The sequence below is a fragment of the Anolis carolinensis genome, chromosome 6 (assembly GCF_035594765.1).
Source record: "Anolis carolinensis isolate JA03-04 chromosome 6, rAnoCar3.1.pri, whole genome shotgun sequence".
NCBI classification, from domain to species: domain Eukaryota; kingdom Metazoa; phylum Chordata; class Lepidosauria; order Squamata; family Dactyloidae; genus Anolis; species Anolis carolinensis.
In genome coordinates this window covers 42,494,145-42,519,265 of record NC_085846.1, presented here as the reverse complement: position 1 = coordinate 42,519,265, position 25,121 = coordinate 42,494,145, and the positions used below count along the sequence as shown (strand labels likewise).

The 25,121-nt window shown below is 42.4% G+C and overlaps 2 long non-coding RNA genes across 2 annotated transcripts; one reads left to right on the top strand and one right to left on the bottom strand.

The window, feature by feature from the left end:
• Nucleotides 1-14,775: 14,775 nt before the first annotated feature.
• LOC100552664 (uncharacterized) lies at nucleotides 14,776-16,065 on the bottom strand. The gene is made up of 2 exons (XR_010007084.1): nucleotides 15,347-16,065; nucleotides 14,776-15,262 (listed from the first exon to the last, which is right to left on the bottom strand). It is a non-coding gene; the product is annotated as an uncharacterized LOC100552664 (long non-coding RNA).
• A 5,878-nt stretch (nucleotides 16,066-21,943) lies between these two features.
• LOC134292473 (uncharacterized) lies at nucleotides 21,944-24,022 on the top strand. The gene is made up of 2 exons (XR_009999717.1): nucleotides 21,944-22,400; nucleotides 22,921-24,022. It is a non-coding gene; the product is annotated as an uncharacterized LOC134292473 (long non-coding RNA).
• The last annotated feature ends 1,099 nt before the right edge of the window (nucleotides 24,023-25,121 follow it).

Here is a 25,121-nt window from a genome sequence, read left to right as displayed (position 1 = left end):
CTCTTCCTTGCAGAGCTTCCTAAGGCCATGGGGCTTCCTTGGTAAGACAGGGCGCTCTTGCCGTTTCTGTCTTTGGATCTCCCTTTCCTCTTGCTGCTGTTTCACCTTCACCCTCAGGATTTCCGCTTGGGTGGCTTTCAGTGTTCCCACTTTCTACAAGGGGCGCCTCTGCCTGCTCGGCCGCTGAGGCTGGACGGGTGGCACTGGCCACGTGACGGGGGCTTCCTTGGAGTCAGGGGGCCGTAAATAAATGATCTTGATCTCTGGAAGCAGCTCGCCGGTACTAAGCATGTTGAATGCCTCCATCGCGTTTCTGTTGTCGACCGCGCTTTAGGGGATCGGGCCCTTAAGGAGAGACCCGATCTGGTCCTGAGAGAACGGACCTTGGCGGAGCCAATAGGAAAATATGAGCCGCCATACAACCTGAAGCCGAAATGAAGAAGGTCCGCCAAAGTTGAAGGAAAATTCCGCCAAGGAGTCTTTATTGAGCGATTCAGCTGAAAAGGACTCTAGTAGTGATCATTCAGTCTACTAGGGTACCATATTATCAAAATAAAGCCATATTTATACAAAGTTTCAGTCTGACAGCCCTTTGAATTTCCCGCCCCACTCCCCCGCCCATCTGATCGCTGGTTGGCTAGGAGGTTGAACGAGGCGGGCTTCCGTTTCCCGCCTTGCTCTGTTGGCCCAATAGGGAGCTGCTTTTTGTCCCCACTCGAGCCAATCAGGGAGGAGAAGGCGGGAGTTATTGAAACAATGAAGTGACAGGGCAGGAAAGATCATATTAATTCCTGCTAGACCGATTTCTAAAGGGATTAATGACAGCAATCAAGGGTTCCTGTCACGTATACAGATTTTAGATATGCCTTGGGGTGTCAGGGGGGGGAAGTGGTGATGGGTGTTGATGAGCCAAAATTGACAGGCTCCACAGGGCGCCTTCCTGAGGTGTCCTGGAATTTCCTTAGGATGAGATATGACAATGTTTGCCTTGGGGGCGAATCACCTTTAGGACTCAAGCCTTATATTGTCCATGCAATCTGAATTAGATTGGGTTAAGCTGTGGCAGATTATCCTTTTGTTTTTGGGAAGGGAAGCCTGGGTTATAGGAAATGAGTTAAGTTCTGGGGTTCAGGTTGAGTTCAAAATATTCCCTATTTGATTCCCTGACTTGACAATTATATGAAATAAAATGAAAAATAAAATAAAGTTGAAATATAAACCCTGCTGGGAAAAATACATATTTTCCGGGGATCCCAAAGAGTACAAATACATATAGGCAGACAGATAGATTTCATGGAAATATGGGAGAATCCATAAAGGTGGGTTACATTGCATAAAGGGGAATCATGAATGATATAAACAATTGAAAACATTTGATAAGAACGAAGTTCACAACATCTGGGGAACCCAATATGGAAATTCATAAAAGTGGAGTTTTAGCAGCATGATTTTACAATTCATGAAGTTGTTATCTCTTGCCTCAGAGTGCAGGGATAATCCACAGTAAACTCCAGTAAAAAGTCTCAATCACCTTCTACTATAAATATATGGAATATAGAACATAAAGTCTTGACTTTTGAACTATCTTTTACAAAGTCCTGGGGGGGAGGGTGGTCACCTCGATCACATTTTCCCCCCTTCGGGGCTTGGAAATGGCTATGAACATTTCCCAAAGCCCCGACATTTCACTGCATGCAGGGCCTCTGCCTTGGTAGATCAGATTGTGCCTTTTTGTTGGAGGGCAGGAGCTTGAAGAGGTGAAAGCTGAGGTTCAGTCAGTGGTGGGTGATCCCATGGTGTTGAAGCAGATGTCCCTTGGTCTGGAGTCATGGGAAATGGAGCGTGAAGGTGGAGGTGGTGAGGGCTGGGGATGATGGAGGCTGTGATGCAGTACTCCCATTTGGCTGCCTTTTCTTGGCTGCAGCTTGGGCCCCCCTTTGTAGTTGGCAGCTGGGGGCAACTGGGCACAGCTTCTGCGCCTCACAGCACGGAGCCTCCTGGTGACTGCAGGCAGGTCCAGCACTCCAACAGAGGAGACGGAAAGGAGAGAGTGCCTAGGGAAACTAAGGACAGATTATAAGCCCCCCCTCCCTCCCGTGGTGGGGTTAGTCAGGGAAGTCACTCATACCTTGTGAGGGCTCCAGCAGTCCTGGGGTCCTTCTTTGGCACAGCTCTGGTGAGGGTGGAACATCCTTCCCTCATGGTGGTCACTGGTAGAATCCTGTTCACTTCTTCTGGGACATCTTCTGCCATGGCGGCCAATTCTGTCCCCTGGTGATGTCATGAGGGCCTCCTTGGCAGCGTCAAAGGCAGACCTGCACTCAGTAGCCCCTTGCCAGGGCAGAACCAGGCCAGCTGGAGGGCACCATACGGTGGTCTGGCCATAAAAGCCTGCCATGTGCAAGAATCCTTTCAGCAGTGTCTTAGTCTCTAGCCCCTGAGCCAGGCAGATGGGGCTGCTTCCCCCGTGGGGGTCTCAGATCAGCCACAGGTGGGGCTGTCTCTTCTGGGTGACTGGGGGTCCGGGCTTACCCTCACAGGACCATCTCCAATGGCCTCTGGGTTCTAGCTGCTGCATGAAATCCACAGCGCACTCCGAGAGCCCCTACCCAGGTCTTAGAACTGTTCATGGTGGCAGGTATGGATTATGGGTCTTGCAGTCTGGTCTGATGTCCTCAGTCAGGTGGTTGGGTCCGGTCCTCTGGATCTCTTCAGCTGTGCCTGGAAGGTCCCCTGGACTCTGTACTGCCCCCCTCATATTTAAAGGCAGTTAGAGGGATTTTTAAAACATTCACACGCATGCACTCAGGGAAAGGGAGGGAGAAGGACCCGAAAGGAAGAAAGGAGATTGTTGGGGAACTGTGGAGAGTGAAAGAGTGCCTTTACTATAAAAGTAAACCAGGATTTTGACTGTATGTTTATAAGGAGAAATGGGGATGCTGGGAAGGAAGGGGGGGGAAGAAAGCTTTGAAAAAGGAGAATGTTGAAGTGCATTTTGGCCTAGGAAAACATGAAGTGAAAGAGAGAGAGAGAGAGGAAAAACTCACATATAGAAAAATACATCAATTCTTCCATCCCCCCCTTTTCTCTCTAAGATAAGGGAGGTTTGAGGAGAGAGAGACAAGAAAAAGTTAAAACCACAGAAGCAGCAGGATTTCTCTGGGGGGGGGGGGGGTCTCACAAAATATTAGGGCTTGAACCTTTGAAAATAGGGAGGTGAGATGGCACAGAAGAAAAGGGAGAGAGAGAGCATAGCACTAAGCTAGTCCATTCCAGCCCTCCTTCCCAGAAAACTATATATCACTGGTGGCTTTTAAGGCAAAGGGATGAGTAGAGAAGAGTTTACAGGCCACACATTACATAAACACACAAAATTTAACCAACACTTTTCTGGGAGTCCCCCTCCCCCACCCAAATCCTTTGCCATGCTTCCCAGATGGGAGAGAAAGAAAAGGGGAAATTAAGAAACAGAAGCGGCTAAAGGAATGCCCCCCTCCCCCCTTTGCCCCTCCAAAAACAGGAAGAGAAAAAAAGTGTCCTCTTTGCACAATCTCCCCACGGCCCCTCCTTCTCCTCTCTCTCCAAGAGAGGAATGAGCGCAGAGAGAGAGAGAGAGAGCCTGGTGGGGGCAAGAGAAGGAGGGGGGATGGTGGGGTGATTCTTCCCATCTGAGGAAAACTCAGAATGTAGCAGGAGTTGAGTGGCAGGGGCAGATACAATATTGGGGGGGGGGGGCATCAGGCTTCAAAGGAACGGCTGGGATGGGGGCTGAGAGAGTGTGACTTGAGAAGAGGAACAGTGTTTTGGATCAGGTGTGTTTTGGGGTGAGAGGGGAGGGGGCTGGGAGTCCTCCTCCACGTTAGACTGGGCTGAACTCTCTGGAGGGGAATTTCTTGGGGGGGGGGATCCCTGAAGTAAGGGTTCCCTTGGAAGGCCAATTTGGGAGTCCTAGATCAGTGTAGGACTCAGGGTGAGGAGAAAAAGTAGGGATAGGGATGGGGCAGAGGGCCTGGGCTGATGGGGTGGGGGGAGAAGGCAAGCAAATGTGTCCAGAAAATCCTCTGGAGGAGGGGGTAAGGGGAAAGGGTCTAGAGAGGAATCTTTGGGGGGGTTGTTTTTGGAGCCCAAATCTCTGCATGGGAAGACGTGGACCCCCTCCCCCCTCCAATTCTCTCCCTGGCTTAGGGCCATGAACATTGCGGCATAAGCAAGCTGGAACCACCTGCCCTCCCCATGGCGAGTCACCTTTAATTCGGCGACTCAAGCGGGGGGGGGGCAAGCTGTTCCCCCTTCAAGGGCCACAAGGGGCCACTTATGCGCGCTGAGTTAGCCCAACCTGGCCTGCACCATGTTTTTCGATGCAAGCCCACCCCAATTGGCCAGGATCTTACCCAATGGAGAATCCCTGGGGATGTCTGCTGGGGTGGGACACCCTAGACATGCTGAACAAACACCCATCCTTAGCTCAGCCCCTGCCCACACCGACAGTTAATGGAGTAACGACTCACCCAACCGGTCAGGATGCAGCTCGTCCTTTCAAGAGTTCCCTCCACTAAGGCTGAATGGCTAGCGTTCGTGGAATCCGCAGGTGACCCGGGAGCACAACCGTTCCCCTACCCTACGATCCTTGAACCTGCAACTGCAAGCTAGACTGCTCTCACATGCTTTCAGGTGCCAGATGTTCCCGTGTTTCACCAGGAATTTGTTACCGAACCCTGATCCGAAGTGCAATACCTCCAGAGCTCCGCCCACCTGGGTCTTAACAACGGAACCGGTTCCTTTTCAGGGCGTCCCCTGTTTCACGTTGACGCCTTTTCCTTCGAGGAGCTAAAAATCTGCTTCCTCCTATCTGGCTCCTTTGTTCAGTACCCTGAATCAGATCTAGAGAGAGAAAGGGACTGCCAGAGAAATTTAGATGTGAAATGAGGTCAAATTGTTGGTCGGAGGGCCCTCCTTGCAGCCGTTTCTCTCCCCAACCTGTTCCAGAATATCTGGACCAAGGTCGCCGCTTGGAATTTTAGCCTAAAAATTGATTTTTGGAACTTCCAAGCAAGTCCCTTCGTGGTAAAGCCAAATTATGTTGTTGACCGCGCTTTAGGGGATCGGGCCCTTAAGGAGAGACCCGATCTGGTCCTGAGAGAACGGATCTTGGCGGAGCCAATAGGAAAATATGAGCCGCCATACAACCTGAAGCTGAAATGAAGAAGGTCCGCCAAAGTTGAAGGAAAATTCCGCCAAGGAGTCTTTATTGAGCGATTCAGCTGAAAAGGACTCTAGTAGTGATCATTCAGTCTACTAGGGTACCATATTATCAAAATAAAGCCATATTTATACAAAGTTTCAGTCTGACAGCCCTTTGAATTTCCCGCCCCACTCCCCCGCCCATCTGATCGCTGGTTGGCTAGGAGGTTGAACGAGGCGGGCTTCCGTTTCCCGCCTTGCTCTGTTGGCCCAATAGGGAGCTGCTTTTTGTCCCCACTCGAGCCAATCAGGGAGGAGAAGGCGGGAGTTATTGAAACAATGAAGTGACAGGGCAGGAAAGATCATATTAATTCCTGCTAGACCGATTTCTAAAGGGATTAATGACAGCAATCAAGGGTTCCTGTCACGTATACAGATTTTAGATATGCCTTGGGGTGTCAGGGGGGGGGAAGTGGTGATGGGTGTTGATGAGCCAAAATTGACAGGCTCCACAGGGCGCCTTCCTGAGGTGTCCTGGAATTTCCTTAGGATGAGATATGACAATGTTTGCCTTGGGGGCGAATCACCTTTAGGACTCAAGCCTTATATTGTCCATGCAATCTGAATTAGATTGGGTTAAGCTGTGGCAGATTATCCTTTTGTTTTTGGGAAGGGAAGCCTGGGTTATAGGAAATGAGATAAGTTCTGGGGTTCAGGTTGAGTTCAAAATATTCCCTATTTGATTCCATGACTTGACAATTATATGAAATAAAATGAAAAATAAAATAAAGTTGAAATATAAACCCTGCTGGGAAAAATACATATTTTCCGGGGATCCCAAAGAGTACAAATACATATAGGCAGACAGATAGATTTCATGGAAATATGGGAGAATCCATAAAGGTGGGTTACATTGCATAAAGGGGAATCATGAATGATATAAACAATTGAAAACATTTGATAAGAACGAAGTTCACAACATCTGGGGAACCCAATATGGAAATTCATAAAAGTGGAGTTTTAGCAGCATGATTTTACAATTCATGAAGTTGTTATCTCTTGCCTCAGAGTGCAGGGATAATCCACAGTAAACTCCAGTAAAAAGTCTCAATCACCTTCTACTATAAATATATGGAATATAGAACATAAAGTCTTGACTTTTGAACTATCTTTTACAAAGTCCTGGGGGGGAGGGTGGTCACCTCGATCACATTTCCACAAAAAAACCCTCAAAACAAAAATAAAACCCAAACCAAAACAAAAACAACCAAACAATAAATGATATAGAGCAAATAGTGCAAACAAAATAATGTTTTTTTTTCCACCGCTACTAATGCTGATTCGGTGCCCCTAGCAAGGTGATCGGGGCTTCTTTCGATTCAAGGCCCCTTAAATAAATGACCCAAATATCAGGTAGGAGCAGGCAAGTATTCAGCTTGCCAAATGCTTCCGTGGCAATCCCAGAAAAAAACAAAAGCAAAAAACAAAAAAACCAAACAAATCATAAACAATATAAAGCAAATAGTGCAAACAAAATAAATGAAATATATAGGGGTATAATCTTTGGTGGCCTCCAAGGCTCTGGAATCGGAGGCACCTTGAGGCCACATGTGCAGGAAAGATTGTTGCCTCATTACTTCTGCCTTTCCCACCTTGGCCAGTCAGTGTGTATCCTGATGTCCCGAGGCAGCTTGGGCAGGAAGGATTGTTGCCTCCTGCCTCTCCCACCTCAGCCAGCCGGTGGTAAAACCCAGGACGGAGATCCTTCTTATTGATGGAGTGGGGCCGTGGGGGTGGTGAGTTTTGGCTTTTCTCGTTGTGCTCTTCCTTGGAGAGCATCCTCTTTTCCATTTTCTCAACGATGGAGGGCAAGAGGCCATGGCGCTGCCTTGGTAGGATGGGGGGCTCCTGCTGTTGAATCTTTGCCAGAAGGATTTCATCTTGTGTGGCTCTATGTGGAGCCTGTTCCCGAAAGGGGTGCCTCTTCCTCCTTGGACGCTGCTGCCGGTGCCAATTGGTTTCCACTGGCCAGGTAATGAGAGCTTCTTCCGAATCAAGGCCCCTTAAATAAATGACCCAAATCTGGGGTAGCAACAGGCCAGTATTCTCCATGCCAAATATCCCCCCCCCCCCAAAAAGGAAAGGAAAAACTGAAAAAACTACCAAACAGTAAATAATATAAACCAAATAGTACAACCAAAATGAACAAAAGAACAAAAGGATACAAATACATGAAAGTAAGTAAATAAATAAATGTATACTATATTTAAGAAACAAAACAAAATAATGAATGTTAAAATGTCTAACAAATAAATTTACTTAAAAATAAGAAAAATAAATAACAAATATAAACAATAAATATATATGTTTTGTTTAGTTTTTCTTCTGCATGGCTCCAAATGGTGAAGGTGTCATCCACATATCAGAACCATATATGGGCTTTTCTGGTGCTGTTTCCAGGTCTTGTTTCTCAAAGTGTTCCATGTAAAATTTGCTATGACAGGGCTAACGGAAATCATTAAAGATTCAATGATAAAATGGTCCAGAAATGTGGGTAGGCCGATAACTATGGATGAATGGAATAATATATGGAATAAAAAGACTAAACTGTGCTACTCAATGGATTTAAAAGAAAATTGGCTAAAAACAATACATAGGTGGTATTTGACACCAAAAAAATTAGGATTCATGTATAAGGATAGAGACAATATATGTTGGCATTGTAAAAATCAGGTTGGCTCATATTTCCATATGTGGTGGAACTGTAAAGTAATTAAAAAGTATTGGAGGATAATTCATATGGAATGTAAGAAAAATTTTAAATTAGAATTTGATTGTAAGCCAGAATACTATTTATTAGGACTATATAATTTCAAAGAAGAGGGAGAAATAATTACAGAGAAAGAAAAAGACAATAAAGAGAGAATATTTACTTATGCTGTTACAGCAGCAAGAATAGTACTAGCGAGAAATTGGAAAGGTGGGGAAAATCGCACTAAAGAACTGTGGTTGGAAAAGCTTATGGACATTAAAAATATGGACAGACTGACTTTTTTGATTAAAAAAACTACTGGAAGACCAATGAGAGAAACGAACTGGTCAATTTTAGAAGACTACCTTCAAGAAACGGTGAAATGAAGAAACGACTTCAATTGTGGATGGAAGTTGGAAGATCGGAAGTCAACCTAATCCCCCCTCTTCCTTTCCCCATAGGGCCTCCTTTCCCGGGAGTCTAGCAATAGACTCCTTTTACCTCTTTCCTTCTCTCCCCTCCCTCCTTCTTTCCTTCTTATTTTTATTTTATCCCCTCCTCCCCCCCCTTTTGAAATATCATTATTCCTTCCCGCCCCTCACTTCCTTCCCTTAGAGTATCCTTTTGTAACACTGCAAAACTTTAATAAAAATTAAATTTAAAAAATTGCTATGACAGGGCTAAGAGGGCTCCGTGTGGCTACTCCATCTTTCTGTTCAAAGAATTCATTGTCCCACTGGAAGTACAGTAGAGTCTCACTTATCCAACATTCGCTTATCTCGAGGAGGCAAGCTAAGTAGGGTGCACAGTTGTCCCATTTTTCTATACCCAATTGCCCCTTAAAAAGGAAGAAAATCTCTGTTAAGGGAAAAATTGTTGTTCTTTTTTTCTTTCTTATGCCTACTTTCATTGTTAAAAACAAATTGGGATGGCATGAGAAGGCTGGTGTAAAACAGATGTGATCCATTAGCCTCTTGGCTTGAGTAAGATAGAAATATCTTTACATCTCAGCCTAATGCTGAACCTCAATGCAGGCTGAGAGTGGGATTATGCTGCATACTGGCCAGGCTGGTGTCATCCCCGTTGCCGTTCATGGGGTTCCCAGCAATGGATTGAGGAGAACTTGCTTGTTTCTTATTTCACTGTTTTTGTCATCGTATCTCTTTCTTTAATAAATTTATTTCTGGAATTGTTACCACTTGTTGTGCATATTGCATTTGGATCCCAATGTTGATTGTGTTAGTAGTCCTGCTAGCAAGTGTCATGTTCAGGAAATCCATCACCTGCCTACCTATGATTGTTCTTTTCCTCTTCTTGTTGGCACTCTTCTAACCTTCTAACAATTTCTTTGCTCTGTCTTCCATTTGCTTGCATACAGTGCCATGCGTGATCAACGAACCAACCTGGAACTTTTTGGACCAAACCAGCGACTCTTTTATTTGATCTCTGAACCTCTGGTATGAACTGCAAGGATGGAGATAGTAAAGGTATGGAAATAATTAGCAAATTTATTTGTACAGAATTAGTTACACAGAGTATGGAACTATTTGGGAAATTAACACGCAACATCAGATTAGAGAGACGAGAAATAAAAGATGATGTCTTTGTGGCTATATGAGAACCATTTATCACGCTACGTGCCATATGAACAGCAGATTTAAACCACCTTTAGATCAAATAAGATTTTGGATGAATGTCTAGGGGAAAAGAGCTATTATTAATACATTTAGACAATAAAGGACAATTTATTAGTAAGCCAATTGACAGGGAAGCAGTTTGCACACTCCAATGACTTGGAGACTGCAGGGAGGGTGGATGTGATAAAGCAAGATCTTGGATTATGATTTGTTACTATACTGTAATATTGTATGTATTGTGGACATTAAATGAAATATTATTTAAATGAAAAGTAAAATAAACTTTTAAAAAAGACAACAAAACTTTTATGACCAAGTAAAGTTACTATTTCTCACTTTAGTTCATTATTAGCATTTCTTAAGTGCGTTTGGAAGATATCCTAGGGAAACGCTAGCGTCAAAGTATTCATCGATGGCACGCTTTCTCTCACACAATTCATCCTCTCTTTAGGTACATTCAAAGAAATCTTGAACAGCACAATTCAAGCTATTTCTGCAGTCTTCCATCACTAACTAGGTTTTTGTACTGAAGTGTATCATTGTGTAGAGGTAAGCTCTTTGCTTGGCCACAGTAATACTCCCCTTCGTCCTCAGGACGCACACCATTGATCGTGAAAGTGAAGTCAGTGCCGCTTCCTCTTCCACTGAAGCGATATGGGGTTCCTTCAAAACGGTTGGTAGTTCCATGAATCAATAGCTTAGATTTTTGCCCCGGTATCAATTGATAGAAGTTCATGTAAGTGTTGACAGAAGAGGAAGCCTTGCACTGAATATCCACTCTGTCCCCAGGATTTTTCTGCAAAAAAGCTGGGGTCTGAGTGACAATTTGCCCACTTGATTCTGAAAGGATAAAATATAAAAATGTAAATCAAATGTTAATTGTTGCCTAGGAGCTGAATGAGAAACAACATTCCAATAATCATACCTTTAAAGATATTCAAGAGGAGACATATCAGAGATAATTGTAACATGATTCCAGTGCTATCAATTCAACAATTTCTTCTTTTTCTCAGATAATGATAAAAACGGTGTCTATCTTTACTGTGATGAAGATCCAAGAGGGGATTTATGCAGTGCCAAGTATGGAAATCTATGCAAATCTTTAGGGGATAGAAACAAAATCATTGTTTCTCTGTGTAGATGATATTTATGCTCATTGAAAAGCCCCCGAAGCACCTGGTGAGGATTTCAAACTGATCAAGTCTCAGGAAGGACCTCCCCAGAGCAATCTCAATCAAGAAGAACAATTTATCACCGCAAGATTAGAGCTATTCAATGACATGAGTATTTAATATTTTCAGAAATATAATATTTTATCAAGTTAGTTAGCTTCAGTTTTTCACAGAATGATTTTTTGTGTCTCTTAAAGAACAAAGATAAAATTATGTACTAGGTAGTAAATTGAAAAGTTAGGTCTCTCATAGGAGAAAGCAATTATGTTTGTGTCTGTGGAAACAGAGTTGGTTATTTGTTTATTTATTTATTACAACATTTCTACCCCACCTTTCTCACCCATTAGGGGACTCAGGGCGGCTTACAAATATTTATTGATTTATTTTATTTCCAGTATTTATATTCCGCCCTTCTCACCCCGAAGGGGACTCAGGCCAGATCACATTACACATATAAGGCAAACATTCAATGCCTTAACATAGAACAAAGACAAGGCAAACATGGGGCTCCGAGCTGGCCTCGAACTCATGACCTCTTGGTCAGAGTGATTTGTTGCAGTTGGTTGCTCAACAGCCTGCGCCACAGCCCGGCCCACATATATAAACTAATTACCGTGTTTCCCCGAAAATAAGACAGTGTCTTATATTAATTTTTGCTCCCAAAGATGCTCTAGGTCTTATTTTCAGGGGATGTCTTATTTTTCCATGAAGAAGAATTCACATTTATTGTTTAACAAAAAATGAACATTTATTATATACTGTACAGTAGTTGTCATTACAAACCAACATAACCAGACAAACTCTGAATCCTATCAAGAATTTCTTGTTACTACCATTATTTCCATGTACAGCTGGTATGTACATTTACCAACCCTGCATGCTCTGGTGTTCTGTTTGGCGGGCATGCTTCCAAACAAAACCTTTGCTAGGTCTTACTTTTGGGGGAGGCCTTATATTTAGTAATTCAGCAAAACTTCTACTACGTCTTATTTTTCGGGGATGTCTTATTTTCGGGGAAACAGGGTACAATCACATTTCAATCCGTTTAAATTAAATTACATTGAAACATTCATAAATATTGGGCCCTGCTGAAGAAGAGACCCTGGGGCCTGAGTATTTGCCATCCAGCTTTGCTGCCTTGCTCAGCCCTGGGCTTACCCATAAGGAGACCTGCAGCCACACCCTCATTCCATCCAGCTGACCCAGCAGCTTCCAAGAGGAGAACATAAAAGGACTGACCTAGAGGCCTGGGAGAGCTCTGTTGGGCCCTGCTGCAGGGGAGACCCTGGGGCTTGAGCATTTGCCATCCAGCTTTGCTGCCTTGCTCAGCCCTGATCTTATCCACGTGGAGATCACAAGGCCAGTGGTCATGCCTCATTGCATCTAGGGCCACTGGCCTGCAGCATGGGGTCTTTTCCATCTCCCATCTGCTGCCTTCGCTGCCTTCAGTGCGGCCAGCACATGGCCCTTCTGGGTCCAAGCCAGCTGGACTGCTCCTGAAGGCACTCTCCATTTGGCCTTAGATATCATCCCAGAGTTCTTTTGATTATTGTCCATTCAAGTTTTAAATAGGTTTAATCATTGTGGCCTGGTCGTTGAATTCCACTCTAAACTGGACATTGAGTATTGATATCAAATACTTTACTTCACAATCTAAACCTCAGCCCTCCTGCATTTTAAGATCTCGTGTTTTAAAATTGTGGCACCTGTACCCTAATCCTGTAGCCTTTTACACTAGCACTTTATATCACCTTACCCCATGGTAATAACACATAAGACCACTTTTACTAGCAGACTTATGTTTGGCCTGTGGGGGGAGCGTGATTGGGAAACTATGTTTTTAATCTGTTTTATTGCATTTATATGTTTTTCATCTGTTTTATAATTTGAAATGTTACATTTAGTATTTGTATGTATAATGCAGCATTGAATTTTGCCATAATCTGTAAGCCGCTCTGAGTCCCCTGTGGGGTCAGAAGAGCGAGGTGTAAATATAGTAAATAAATAAACAAACATTCAAGGCACATTCCAAGTCCAAACTGGCTCTGTCATTATATCTTGGATCATATAATTCTAAGTAATGCTACTATTATTGGTCAAAGGCCTGGTCCCACAACCAAGTTTTCACTCTTTTTCGGAAGGACAGGAGAGAGGGAACCTGTCTGTTTTCATTTGGGTGTTCCATAGACGGGGGGGGGGGGGGGGGGCACCACTGAAAAGGCCCTGTCTCTTGGCCCTGCCAGCTGCACCTGTGAGGCTGGCGGGACCGAGAGCAGGGCCTCCCCTGAAGATCTTAAATTATGTGATGGGTCATAGCGGGAGACACGTTTGGACAAGTAAGCTGAGCTGCTTTATAGACTAAAGCCAGCACTTTGAATTGTGTGCGATAGCTAATCTGCAGCCAGTGGAGCTGACGTAAGTAGTTTACTTAGGGGACCCAGCAGTTCTCTCCTTCATATCCCTTTTTCATTATTTGTTCACAAATATGCTACATTTCACTGTCACATATTCTGGGGACAGTTGGCATAGACTTTGGATTCTGTATGGTTGAGTCTAGTGTTTTCAGGCATTGGTCACACATGGGGTTTCCCATTTGCTCTGAGCTAAGACAGTATCCACCTAAAATATGTTCTAATAGAATTGCCTCCATAATTCTATTTCTTGAACAATTGTTCTCCCTAAGGTCACACACATCTGGAAATAACACATATTTAACTTATTTTACTAGGTTAAAGAATACATTAATCTCATCAGTTAATGAATTTTCGTTCTTTAGTTTTCAGCCTCAAATATAAATGCTTCGGCTTTAAAGAAATTGCTGCTTGGTTGAGATTTAGCTTCACAGAAAACAAGAACAGTGTGTGTAGATAGAAAATACAAGAGTACCTATCTCATTCATCTGATGTGGCAATATTATCTGTCTGTCTGTTTATTTATTTTGGCTATTCTTTTTGAGTCTGCATATGCAGCTGGGATATCTAGTGCTATGGTCTGGTACTGGACATGATTCTTCAACCTGTCAAGAACCTGAGCTGGTGATATCAAGTGTTTAGAGCTATTCATTTGATCGACATCATGAATGTGGCTTATGTGGGTCTTGGAAACAACAAGATCCTTCTTCAAAGGCAGCAGAGCGAGATGTGTTTGGTTAATGCAGCTCATAGAGAGCGAAATAAGGGGTGTTATCTTTCAAAGGAGAAGTGTTTGATTATAATCTTAAATTGCCTGTCTTCTCTTTGTGCTGGAGCGCCATAAAATGCCATAATACATGTCAACACGCACACACAGAGTGCTAGAAAGAGAAAACAATGGGCTGCCCTAGGTTCCATCTACTCTAATCACAAAATCCAAGAATTGTCTGGAGAAGTAATACTTTAGACCAACTCTGGGGCAGCAACACTGCCCAGCTCTCTTCCAATGCACCAGTATGTCAAAGTCCTGGCTGCCCAGTTGATCCACACCCAGTTTTGTCCTGCCAGGCATTGTCACTTGTCACCATGGCAGCTGGCTGCAGAGATGTCATGGAGATGTCATGGCCTTCACTGGGTGCTTTTGCAGAAATCAGCAGAAAGACAATGCACATTCCAATAACATTTATCTCTCCATAAATCTATTTTTCTACTAGTTGTTTTATCTAAGGGGGCAGACACTACTCTCAGTTCTGGCAGAAATCTGAAGCATTTTCTGGCTTCTACTACTTCTACTAACATGGGCTACAAATAGGTTTCTCCTGTGTTATGGGTCAGAAGTCCCTGGATGTCATGTGGACGTATAGAAGTGACTTCTGTCCTGATTCATGGTGTCTAGCCAGTAGACTAGGCTTCACCTAGTCTACTCAGAAGAATTCTATTAGAAATCACAAAATAGCCATTTTTGTACATAAATCAATCAGAGAGCATGCACAGCTTTGCCCACATTGTATGAGTGGGTTCTGGCTCTCTGATATTATATATGATGTGAAAATTCAATAAAAAAACTATTAATATTAAAAAGGAAAAATAGAAAGAAAAAAGACTCTTCTGAATTAGAGAAATCTCATTTTTGTTATTTATTATTATTTCTTAGGATTTGTTCAAAGGTGTAATTTCTAGTAGCAATTCCTATTTTAGCCTCTATGTACATTCAAAGAAATCTTGCACATCCCAACTGAAAACTACTGCTGCAGTCTAGATCGTCCACTAGGTTTTTGTACTGAAGTGTATCACTGTGTAGAGGACTGTTATTTACTTGGCCACAGTAATACTCCCCTTCGTCCTCGGGACGCACACCATCGATAGTGAAGGTGAAGTCAGTGCCACTTCCTCTTCCACTGAAGCGATCTGGGGTCCCTTCAAAACGCCTGGTAGCATAATAAATCAGTAGCTTGGGTTTTTGTCCTGGTAGAATCTGATAGAAGTTTATGAAGTTAGTGTATGAACTGGTTACTGAAGAGGAAGTCTTGCACTGAATTTCGACTCTGTCCCCAGGATTTTTCTGTAAAGAGGCCGGGGTCTAAGTGATCACATTTTCCCCACTTGATTCTAGAAGGAGAGAAATTAAGCATGTCAGTCAGTTGTTAATATTTACTTGGAATCTGAGATGGAACAGCATTCCCATAAACCTACCTTTAAAGATATTCAAGACAAGCCAAATCAAATGTATTTGTAACATGATGTTAATGCTGTCAATTCAACAATTTCTCCTTTTCCCCAGAAAGTGTTAAAATGGTTTCTATCTTTACCATGGAGAGAATCACAGCGATGATTTATGAAGAGTCAAAAATGGAAATCTATGCAAATCTTCAGGGAATAGAAAAAATCATTGTCTCTCCCCATAGGAGTCTTATGCTTCCTGAAAAGTCTCAGAAACACCTGGGTGAGAGTTACAAACTGATGAACTCTCCGGAGGGATCTCAACCGAACAATCTCAATCAAGGAGAACAATTTGTCACCACAAGATCAGAGCTATTCATTGATATGGGAAGTTAATATATTTATAAAGAAAATATTTTATCAAGACATTTCCAGCTCCAGTTTCTCAAGGAATGACATTTTGAGTGTTTTGAAGGACAACTATAAATGACATGCTAGGTATTACATGGAAAATGAGATCTACCAGAATAGAAAGCAATCCTATGTATGTGTATTTCTGCAAAAAAACAACATAGTTATTAAGGGGCTTACTTGGAGGACCCAGCTGTTCTCTCCATGCTTCATCCCCCCCCCCCCCCTTTTTTGTTTGGTTAGGTATTTGTATAAATATATTATTCCATTTGCTGTCAGTTATGTGGGGATGTTTAACATGTGTTCTGGATGTATGATTGTTGGGATTAGTATCTGTCAGGCTTTGGAAATAAATAAATTATTATTATTATTATTATTATTATTATTATTATTATTATTATTATTATTAATCATAATAACTTTATATTCTGCCCTATTTCCCCAAGGGGACTCAAGGAAGATTCCAGCATACAATGGCAAACATTCAATGCCTCCATAAACAAACAAATATTGACATAAAATCCCAGAGATATGTATTCATGTGTATGTAGAGATAAGAGAGGCTAAGACTGCATATTTCACTTACCCGATGTGCCAATATTATTTATTTGTTTGTTTGTTTGTTTTGGCCACTCTATTTTACTCTGCATATGTAGCTGGAATTCTTAGTGCTGTTCTTCAGCATCTGAAGTGACACCAGGAATTTAAAGTTGTCTAATTGAGCATTGTTATGAATGTGGCTTACATCAGAAAGAGCAGGGTGGAGATGTGCTAATCCAGCACATAGAGGGAGAAATAAAGGTGCCACCAGGGGCATGTCAGGGATGTATAAAGCTTGTGTAGAATCTTAAACTGGCTCGGTCTTCTCTCTGTGCTGAATCTGCATGAAATAATGGAATAGCTATAGACTGAATCGAATTTGGGACATTATAAAAGACGTCCATAGGACTAGAGACTACTATTAGAGACTATGTTTATGTTTAAATCCAGTTTAAATCCTATATGAGTTTAGAGAGTAATCGACCACCCAGTCTCCAGAACCTACGACGGAACTTATTCCGATATAGACTGAATCAAATTTGGGACATTATAAAAGACAGCCATAGGACTGGATACTATTATTAGAGACTATTTATGTTTAAGTTTAAATCCGGTTTAGATCCTATATGAGTTTAGAGATTTGATTGTTTACCTTTGTAATCGACCATCCAGTTCCAGAACTTACGACGGAACTTGTCCCACTATAGATGGACTTGATACTACTATTAGAGACTGTTTAAGTTCAAATCCAGTTTAAATCCAATACGATTTTTTGAGATTTGTTTGTTTACTTTTATATTGGGTTTTATAAAGGTTGGTGTAATATAAGCATTGTGACTTACTATTAGATACCATACCTGTTGTGTATATTGCATGTAATAGACATCTGTGCTTTTTGCACATCAGTAATGGTATGCCATCAGTAATGGAAAGGATGAAGGCAAAAAATGGAAACTTAACCCAGAAAAGACAGAGGTACTCCTGATCAGTCGGAAGATTGATTCAGCCTGTGCTGGATGGGGTTACACTCTCTCTGAAGACACAAGTCCACCGTCTGGGGATCCTCCTGGACTCAGCGCTGAACTTGGAGGCCCAGAAATCTGTGGTGGCCAGGAGGGCCCTTGCACAATTAAAACTGTTGTGCCAACTGCACCCATTCCTTGAGAAGCCAGATCTGGCCACAGTGGTACATCCTTAGTTACATCCTGTCTGGTTTACTGTAACATGCTCTACGTGGGACTGCCTCTGAAGAGTGATAGAGTATTCTCATTAGTGAAGGGATTTTCTTTCTTCTTCTTTTGTTTGCAGCCTAAAATACAAAAAGTTCAGCCCTGGTCTTAACATACCATGTCATAATAAGAGGATCACACAATCTACCTAATACACATTCTAATAGCATTTATCTCTCTATCAATTTATTTATCTAATACAGTTGTTGTTTTTTCTGTGGGGGCACACACCTGTAAATAATATATATTTAAATCTTTTAATGGCATTCTTTTTAGAATAGACTACTCTTAGTTCTGGCAAAACACTGGAAAAATTCACTGACCTCTGCTAACATAGGGCAAATATGGGTTTATCCTATGTTAAGGGCCAGAAGCCCCTGGGTGTCATGTGGATGCACAGGAGTGACTTCTGACCTGATTCATGATTTCTGGTCATTGTAGACAATCACTCCAGTTTCTCCTATTTTACTCAGAAGGAATTCCATTAGAAATCACAAAATAGCCATTGTCATATTTGAACCAATGAGAGAGCACATGCAATTCAACCCACAAGGTGTGACTGGGCTATAGCTTTTGGATATTATATACACTGTAGAAATGCAATACAAATATTATTGTTCACAAGGAAAAAGAGTAAAAAAAATATAAAAAAGGAAAGACAAAAAAGCCTCTTCCGAATAAGAGTTTTTGTTTTAGTAAATTATTAGCATTTATAATTGTTGTTGTAAGGTGTAATACAGAAGGGCAAACAGCATTTCCCATTTCACTCTGTCATTATGTACAGTAGAGTCTCACTTAACCAACCTTCGCTAATACAACGTTCTGGATTATCCAACACAGTCTGCCTCCGGCCCGTATCCACAGCTGTTTCTCTAGCAGCAAGGACTGAACTTTGTACAGATTTAACTTCCAACAATGTTGTTACTGCAAGTTCATTTAATGCAATTCCATCTTTATTTGTAGTCAATTTTTTTAGTAGTCAATGTTTTTGTAGTCAATGTTTTCAATATATTGCAATGTTTTGGTGCTAAATTCGTAAATACTGCATAGTAATTACTACATAACGTTACCGTGTATTGAACTGCTTTTTCTGTCGATGTGTTTTGGGGCACAATTTGTAAAAATCATAACATAATTTGACATTTAATGGGCTTTTCCTTAATCCCTCCTTATTATCCAATGTTTTCACTTATTCAATGTTCTGCCAGCCCATTTATGTTGGATAAGTGTGACTCTACTGTACATTGCATTGCATTCCATATAACTCAGGGCCCATCCAGACAGGGCCTATATCCCAGGTCCTCTTGCACCGTTATTAGAGGAGTCCAAACGGAACCTCCAGGAAAAGAGGATTAATTCGACACAAAGCAGGAAAACCCTGCTTTATCCCAAATTAATTAGATAGCCCATTAGATCTGCACCTTCCTGAAAGGCCCAGTTCTGATGGGCTACGGCCCCTGTGTAGACAGGCCCACGAGAAGTCATGGGTCTATCCTGGGGCCTGTCCAGACACCCATCTCGCACCTTCTGGAGGCCAGAGATGCAAGATGGCTCCCACCCTCTTACCAAAAAGCCCCCCCCCCCCCAAAGTCCTAAAATGATTAAGAACTTACCAGGTCACCATTAGGCCTAGCAGCACACTTCCTGGAGTGTGCCAATTATGCTGAGGAAGCAAGGGGAGGCCAAATTGCGCCCCCCACCCCCCGGCTTCTTGGTATATTCCAGGAAATGTACTGCAAGGCCTAATGGTGGCCCGGTAAGTTCTTAACCATTTTTAGGGCTTTGGGGGGGGGGGGGGGTGTTGGGTGTGTGTGGCTGAATATAATCCCGGTAGTTACAGGGATGGTATGTATCCACCTAACTGGGAAAGGCTTGGTTTTTTAGTGGTGTGTGGACTTTAAACTGCGCCAAAGCAGGTTTTTTAAACCCTCTTTTGGCATGAGATAAAGTGCTGTCTGGAAGCGGCCTCAGACTATCAAAGCAGAAAATATTACAATATCTGCTTTGAACTGGGTTTTCTGAGTCCACACTGCCATAATTCCAGTACAAAGCAGAAATGTGGGGTTTTATTCAGCTGTATCTAGGGCCGGTTCCACACAGAGGAAAAGTCCGGTCCGACCTGGGTTTAAATCGATAGCCATGTTATGGATTGGAAAGAGCCCAATGTTGGGCCTCCAAGGGAAGGGATTTCATATTCCTCTGATATTTATTTATTTAAAACATTTATATTCCATCCTTCTCACCCCGAAGGGGCAACATAAATACGGCAAACATTCAATGCCGGTGCATAAAATAAACCATAAATATACATAAACACTAAAATCGGTTATCTTCGCATTAAAACCGTTATTTAAAACCATCGCAATTCAGCCGCACTGTATCTGGTCAGCAGAGTGAAATTTCCTATTGCTGTTGTTCTTGCATTGCCCCAAAGGCTTGATCCCACAGCCAGGTCTTTACCATCTTTCTAAAGGACAGGAGGGAGGGGGCTGATCTAATCTCGCCAGGGAGGGAGTTCCATAGCCGAGAGGCAATCATTGAGAAGGCCCTGTCTCTCGTCCCCGCTAATCGCGCCTGTGATGGTGGCAGGCCTCCCTGGAAGATCTTAATCTCCGCGGTGGTTCATAGAGGGAGATGCGTTCGGACACTTCATATTGCCTCCTGTAGAGCAACATGGAGGCAAGAGGTGGGGGTCACTTTTCAGGCCGATATATATGGAGTGAGGTGCTCATGCTGTTGAGAGCCTTAATATCATCACCAACCCCTTGAATTCTGACACAAAGTCAGTTGGTAATAGCTTCCTTTTCTGAGAGGCAGAGAATCTACTCTAAGTATTACGATGAACTTCAGATCAGGCATCCAAGGTCCACAAATGTTTGCAGTGTGGATAAATTTCTATCACAGTGGGTTTTCATTGGTTAAAAATTAACTGCTTTGAAAATTACAGACATTTCCAGAAAGTTATTTATTTATTTATTTATTTATTTTTGACATTTATGTCCCGCCCTTCTCACCTCATATATACCCTGTCTCCAGAGGGGGAAGGGGTTGGGATGACCCATGGCAGCACAATAGTTAATGTTGCTATGCAGGGACACCTTCCCTCGCTCAGATTTTTGACCAGATTTTTGGAGGAAAATGCAACTTAAACCTGGGACAAGATCCAGCATCCCTTGGGCTGGGGATACAAACACAGTCAGTCCTATGGGCATCAAAAGGGCTTCAATCTCCTTTTGCGTTTCCATAAGGGAAAAAGAAGGAATCCCAGAATTTCTCCATTAGCCCAGGCAGGCAAGAGGGCTAGTTGGGGTCACTCTAAGACTAGGAGTCGGTGCAAGGAATGGATGGGGTTCATGCAGGAGTGGGGGGAGGGGTCCCTGATACTTAAACATTCATTAAAAGACATAGAAAAGATATGTTTAGATCGCCTTGCCTATGCTCATTCATAAGAAGGCACACTCATTCATAAAAAGGACCAATTCATGTGCGGGGAGGTGAGTCGGGTTCTCCTGCAGCAGAAAACAAGATTCTAATTCTATGAAAAGAAATAAGACAGCAGAGCAGCAAACAGAGGGAACTCCAGGATTACCTGAAGAAGGTCTACCTGAAGAAGGTCACCGAAACTGGATGCATACCCGGGAGACCAGTCGTTACTACTGACATGGAACTTTGTTGCTATTGACATGGAACTTTGATTTACTTTAAATGAGTTACTATTGACATGGAACTTTGATTTACTTTGAATGATCGAATTTGAAGAAGAGTACTACAAACCTTGAGAACACTATCAAGATTATATTTGTTAAAATTGGACATTGAAATATGTACTTATCTGTACAGTTGGAATATATAAATTGATATTACAGTCATAATATATGTGATTATATCACTTGAGGAAATATAGAACTATAACTTACTTTAAAGTACAATATATACCATACTTTTCCTTTTTTCCTTTTTGCAGCTAGCAGAAAACAAGATGACAGCCGAGTTTAGAAAAGGTTCCGGAGTAGAATGAAATTGGTCTGGAGTGAATTAGTTAAGTCATGGATACGGGGGCCGAGCAGTTTCCATATCTGCGATTGAAAGAACTATGTTTCCCTGCTCCCGAGGCGGTCCTGGACTGCTTCGGACAAGCCGGCTGAGATCTGCGGCTTGGAAGGGGTTTTTATGACAGTTTTTGGTTTTTTAAAGCTGCCTGCAAAGGGCTGCTTTTTGCAGGCAGTGGAAGTGAAAGCAGGTCAGATATAATTTATTGCTCTGGGTTAATATGTAACAAGGGTCAATGAAGCTTCAATGGAGAGAGAGTGCCTGAGGTTTTCTGCTCCTGTAAGGGAGGAAACAATGCATCTATGTGACTGAGGTTCTTCTGAAAAGGGAAATCCAGGGTTCCTGTGAGCCTGTGGAACTCCTGGCAGGAATCAGCTGTATGTCAGAGCAATGTAAGTGCGGGGGCTTGTGTATTCGTCATCATCACAATGTCTCCTCCTCCCCTCCCTCCCCCTGATGTCACAATGTCTCCCCCTCCCCTCCCTCCCTCTGATGTCACAATGTCTCCCCAGGTGACTGGACTGTTGCTGCCTCTCAGTCTTTTCAGTGCTTCCTCTTGCCTCCTCCTGCCCTCCTGCCCTGCTGATCGCTGCCCTGCCCGCCCTGCCCTCTGCCTCTGTCCTTGATTCCTCTTGTGCTTCCTGGTATTTGGGCCCAGTTTTTGTTGATTGGTTTGCTTTTGTTAGAGTTTTGAATATTCATTATTGCGCTTTGTTTCTGAAATATTGTTTACATTTATTTTATTTTAGGAGAAAATTTTGCTGTTACCTCCAGCACAATCCCAGTAATAAACATCATTGCCGAAGTTGAATCAGTGATTGACTGTTGCCTGAGGAAAAAGTGGCAGAAGCTGGAGGGTATATTATTTAGCTTTATTTCTGAAATATTGTTTAGATTTATTTTAGTTTATTACTTTTATTTATTGGTTTGTATTCTTTTCTATTTTGTTTAGACTTTTTAAAAAATTATTTATTGTTTGATTGTTTTTAACAACTTTAACAACTTTAGAAGCACAAAGTTGGGGCAAGGAAGCACAAAGTGAAGAGGCAGAAGCACCTCCCCAAAAGAAACGGCACACACATGGAAAATATTGTTGTGCATGCAGCATTCTGTCTTAAAAGGAAGCTGTTTCATTTCTTGGAAGTGTTTGTTATTTATTCTTATTCCTATTATTAAGTTGGTGTTTGGAAGTAAATTTATTTCTAGTATTTGTTAGAGTTTTGAATATTCATTATTTCGCTTTGTTTCTGAAATGTTGTTTACATTTATTTTATTTTATTACTTTTATTTATTGGTTTGTATTCTTTTCTATTTTGTTTAGACTTTTTAAAAAATTATTTATTGTTTGATTGTTTTTTGTTTTATTTTTGTTTTTAGGTTTGCTTTTCCTGGAACCGCCATAGAGGCATTTGACATGCTCAATATTGGCCGGCTGTTTCCTCGGATCAGGGTCATTTATTTAAGGGCCCTTGACTCCGAGGAAGCCCCCCATTACTTGGCCGGTGCCACCTATTCAACAGCAGCAGCAGCGCCTGAGCAGGCAGAGGCAGCCCTTGTGGGAACTGGAGCCACAGAAAGCTGCCCAAGCCGAAATTCTGAGGGCAAAGATGAAACAGCAGCAGGAGGAAAAGAAGATCCAGAGACAGAAACGGAAGGAGCCCCCTCTCCTACCAAGGCAGCCCCACGGCCTCGGGAAGCTCTCCAAAGAAGAGCACAAAGAAGAGCACCACTCCATCAATAAGGATGTCCGGCCTGGGTTTGTGCGCCAGCTGGCAAATGTTGAGGAGGCAGAAGTCACAAGGCAGCAGTCTTTCCTGCCTAAGCTACTTCCAAAGGAAGAGCAGTGTAGCCCAGAAAAAATTATTCACCTGCCTCGAGCAGGTTCACGGCCTCCTCCAGCAAAAACTTTATCACCTTGCCCTCCTCCCAGGATAGTGCCCCAGCCTTGCCGTTTACAAATATTAATCTGAACGGAATGTATTGCGGGAAACAGAACAACACAAAGAAAAAAGTCAGACAACTCCTGGATCCCGCAACAACCAATATTCAACCAACCAAATCACCAAGAAAACCAACTCTTGAAGAATGCAATGAAGCTTTCTTTTATTCCCAGCAGTCTTTTTGCTGGCTTGAGGGCCCCCAAACCAGCTTTTCTGTATGAATTGCTTCTCTCCAATATCAAGCTTCAACCTGCATGATCATTCCTGTGTAGAACCACCTTCAATTAAATTTTGAAAAAATAATTAGGGGAAGTTAAGATTAACATTAATAAAATGGAAAATAGAGTAAAGGATAATGTATTAGTGAAATAATTGACAGAGAGGTGTTGTGTAAATCTCTGACTTGGGGATTGGAGGGAAAGTGAATGGGATAAGGCAAGATTGTAGATTGTGATTTGTTGCTGTACCGTGACATGGTAGAAATTGTGGAAATTCAATAAATATGATTATTTTAAAATAAAAGTAAGACCACAAAATTATTCTGAGAAAGTGAAGTTATTAGTTCTCACTTTAATTAATTATTAGCACTTCCTAGACATATTTGGAAGGTATATTGGGGCAGAGCTAGTTCTAAACTACTGATGGCACTCTTTCTCGCAATTCATCCTTTATTTAAAACAATCAAAGAAATCTTGCCCAGCTCCGTTCAAGCCACTCCTGATCTTAAATCATCAACTAGGTTTTTGTACTGAAGTGTATCACTGTGTAGATGAAAGCTGTTTACTTGGCCACAGTAATACTCCCCTTCATCCTCAGGACGCACACCATTGATAGTGAAGGTAAAGTCAGTGCCACTTCCTCTTCCACTGAAGCGATCTGGGGTCCCTTCAAAACGGTTGGTAACATAATAAATCAGTAGCTTGGGTTTTTGTCCTGGCAGCAACTGATAGAAGTTCACGTTAGTACCGACTGAGGAGGAAGTTTTGCACTAAATGTCAACTCTGTCCCCAGGATTTTTCTGCAAAGACGCCGGGGTCTGAGTGACAATTTGCTCACATGACCCTAGGAGAAGAGATAATAAGCATGTGAATCAAATATAATTTTTTTGCCTTGGCTCTGAGAAGGAATTGCCTCCCACAAACTTACCTTTAAAAATACTCAAGATGAGACATATTAAATGTATTTGTAACATGATGATACTCTTGATTCAGCAATTTCTCCAGTATCCCAGAAAAAAAGTTAAATGGGTGCCTATCTTTACTGTGGTGAAGATCAAAGAGAGGGTATATGAAGAGATAAATATGGAAATCTATGCAAATCTTCACTGGTTGGAAACAAAATTATTGCCTCTTCATGAAGGAGCCGAGTGGAAAGGCCCCAGAAACACCAGAATGAAGGTTTGAAGCCGATGACAACTCAAGAAATATAAGAATAGTGATTCTGGAGATGCAATAACCTCACAGAAGGTTATATGGAGTGTGGGGTGGTGGTGGTGGTGGTGTATGTTGCACTGATTTACCATTGACATGTTCTTTGAGAAGAATCAAGGATGTCAACTGGTGTTTGCCAAATCTTAAACTGAACACGTGTTGATGTATTCTCCCTCGTTCCTGGGATCCAGGGGAGAAAAACATAAAG